Source organism: Lipotes vexillifer, unplaced genomic scaffold (genome assembly GCF_000442215.2).
Source record: "Lipotes vexillifer unplaced genomic scaffold, Lipotes_vexillifer_v1.1 scaffold426, whole genome shotgun sequence".
Classification (NCBI taxonomy): domain Eukaryota; kingdom Metazoa; phylum Chordata; class Mammalia; order Artiodactyla; family Lipotidae; genus Lipotes; species Lipotes vexillifer.
The window spans coordinates 1,350,597-1,354,091 of NW_006779491.1; positions in this window are offsets into that span (position 1 = coordinate 1,350,597).

The following is a 3,495-nucleotide window of genomic DNA, read 5'->3' on the forward strand; positions in this document are numbered from 1 at the left end:
CTATGGGATGCAGCAAAAGCAGTTCTAAGAGGGAAGTTTATAGCAATACAAGCCCACCTTAAGAAGCAGGAAACATCTCGAATAAACAACCTAACCTTGCACCTCAAGCAATTAGAGAAAGAAGAACAAAAAAACCCCAGAGTTAGCAGAAGGAAAGAAATCATAAAAATCAGATCAGAAATAAATGAAAAAGAAATGAAGGAAACAATAGCAAAGATCAATAAAACTAAAAGCTGGTTCTTTGAGAAGATTAACAAAATTGATAAACCATTAGCCAGACTCATCAAGAAAATAAGGGAGAAGACTCAAATCAATAGAATCAGAAATGAAAAAGGAGAAGTAACAACTGACACTGCAGAAATACAAAAAATCATGAGGGATTACTACAAGCAACTCTATGCCAATAAAATGGACAATCTGGAAGAAATGGACAAATTCTTAGAAATGCACAAACTGCCAAGACTGAATCAGGAAGAAATAGAAAATATGAACAGACCAATCACAAACACTGAAATTGAAACTGTGATTAAAAATCTTCCAACAAACAAAAGCCCAGGACCAGATGGCTTCACAGGCGAATTCTATCAAACATTTAGAGAAGAGCTAACACCTATTCTTCTCAAACTCTTCCAAAATATAGCAGAGGGAGGAACACTCCCAAACTCATTCTACGAGGCCACCATCACCTTGATACCAAAACCAGACAAGGATGTCACAAAGAAAGAAAACTACAGGCCAATATCACTGATGAACATAGATGCAAAAATCCTCAACAAAATACTAGCAAACAGAATCCAACAGCACATTAAAAGGATCATACACCATGATCAAGTGGGGTTTATTCCAGGAATGCAAGGATTCTTCAATATACGCAAATCTATCAATGTGATTAACCATATTAACAAATTGAAGGAGAAAAACCATATGATCATCTCAATAGATGCAGAGAAAGCTTTTGACAAAATTCAACACCCATTTATGATAAAAACCCTGCAGAAAGTAGGTGTAGAGGGAACTTTCCTCAATATAATAAAGGCCGTATATGACAAGCCCACAGCCAACATCATCCTCAATGGCGAAAAACTGAAAGCATTTCCACTAAGGTCAGGAACAAGACAAGGTTGCCCACTCTCACCACTCTTATTCAACATAGTTTTGGAAGTTTTAGCCACAGCAATCAGAGAAGAAAAGGAAATAAAAGGAATCCAAATCGGAAAAGAAGAAGTAAAGCTGTCACTGTTTGCAGATGACATGATACTATACATAGAGAATCCTAAAGATGCTACCAGAAAACTACTAGAGCTAATCAATGAATTTGGTAAAGTAGCAGGATACAAAATTAATGCACAGAAATCTCTGGCATTCCTATATACTAACGATGAAAAATCTGAAAGTGAAATCAAGAAAACACTCCCATTTACCATTGCAACAAAAAGAATAAAATATCTAGGAATAAACCTACCTAAGGAGACAAAAGACCTGTATGCAGAAAATTATAAGACACTGATGAAAGAAATTAAAGATGATACAAACAGATGGAGAGATATACCATGTTCTTGGATTGGAAGAATCAACATTGTGAAAATGACTCTACTCCCCAAAGCAATCTATAGATTCAATGCAATCCCTATCAAACTACCACTGGCATTTTTCACAGAACTAGAACAAAAAATTTCACAATTTGTATGGAAACACAAAAGACCCCGAATAGCCAAAGCAATCTTGAGAACAAAAAATGGAGCTGGAGGAATCAGGCTGCCTGACTTCAGACTATACTACAAAGCTACAGTAATCAAGACAGTATGGTACTGGCACAAAAACAGAAAGATAGATCAATGGAATAGGATAGAAAGCCCAGAGATAAACCCATGCACATATGGTCACCTTATCTTTGATAAAGGTGGCAGGAATATACAGTGGAGAAAGGACAGCCCCTTCAATAAGTGGTGCTGGGAAAACTGGACAGGTACATGTAAAAGTATGAGATTAGATCACTCCCTAACACCATACACAAAAATAAGCTCAAAATGGATTAAAGACCTAAATGTAAGGCCAGAAACTATCAAACTCTTAGAGGAAAACATAGGCAGAACACTCTATGACATAAATCACAGCAAGATCCTTCTTGACCCATCTCCTAGAGTAATGGAGATAAAAACAAAAATAAACAAATGGGACCTAATGAAACTTCAAAGCTTTTGCACAGCAAAGGAAACCATAAACAAGACCAAAAGACAGCCCTCAGAATGGGAGAAAATATTTGCAAATGAATCAACTGACAAAGGATTAATCTCTAAAATTTACAGGCAGCTCATGCAGCTCAATAACAAAAAAATAAACAACCCAATCCAAAAATGGGCAGAAGACCTAAATAGACATTTCTCCAAAGAAGATATACAGACTGCCAACAAACACATGAAAGAATGCTCAACATCATTAATCATTAGAGAAATGCAAATCAAAACTACAATGAGATATCATCTCACACCAGTCAGAATGGCCATCATCAAAAAATCTAGAAACAATAAATGCTGGAGAGGGTGTGGAGAAAAGGGAACACTCTTGCACTGCTGGTGGGAATGTGAATTGGTTCAGCCACTATGGAGAACAGTATGGAGGTTCCTTAAAAAACTACAAATAGAACTACCATATGACCCAGCAATCCCACTACTAGGTATATACCCTGAGGAAACCAGAATTCAGAAAGAGTCATGTACCAAAATGTTCATTGCAGCTCTATTTACAATAGCCCGGAGATGGAAACAACCTAAGTGCCCGTCGTCGGATGAATGGATAAAGAAGATGTGGCACATATATACAATGGAATATTACTCAGCCATAAAAAGAAACGAAATTGAGCTATTTGTAATGAGGTGGATAGATCTAGAGTCTGTCATACAGAGTGAAGTAAGTCAGAAAGAGAAGGACAAATACCGTATGCTAACACATATATATGGAATTTAAGAAAAAAAAAATGTTATGAAGAACCTAGGGGTAAAACAGGAATAAAGACAGAGACCTACTGGAGAACAGACTTGAGGATATGGGGAGGGGGAAGGGTGAGGTGTGTTAGGGCGAGAGAGAGACATGGACATATATATACTAACAAACGTAAGGTAGATAGCCAGTGGGAAGCAGCCGCATGGCACAGGGAAACCGGCTCGGTTCTTTGTGGCTGTCTGGAGGGGTGGGATAGGGAGGGGGGGAGGGAGGGAGACAAAGAGGGAAGAGATATGGGAACATATATATATGTATAACTGACTCACTCTGTTATAAAGCAGAAACTAACACACCATTGTAAAGCAATTATACCCCAATAAAGATGTTAAAAAAATAAAAAATAAAAAAAAATAAAAAAATAAAAAAAATAAAAAAAATAAAAAAAAAAAGAGGTGCTCAAGGGCAAAACTATTTTCATGACGTCAAGTGTACAATGCAGGTTTCCAAAGGATTCTTTTTTAATGGCGGGGGGTTTTTTTTTTTTTTTTTTTTTTT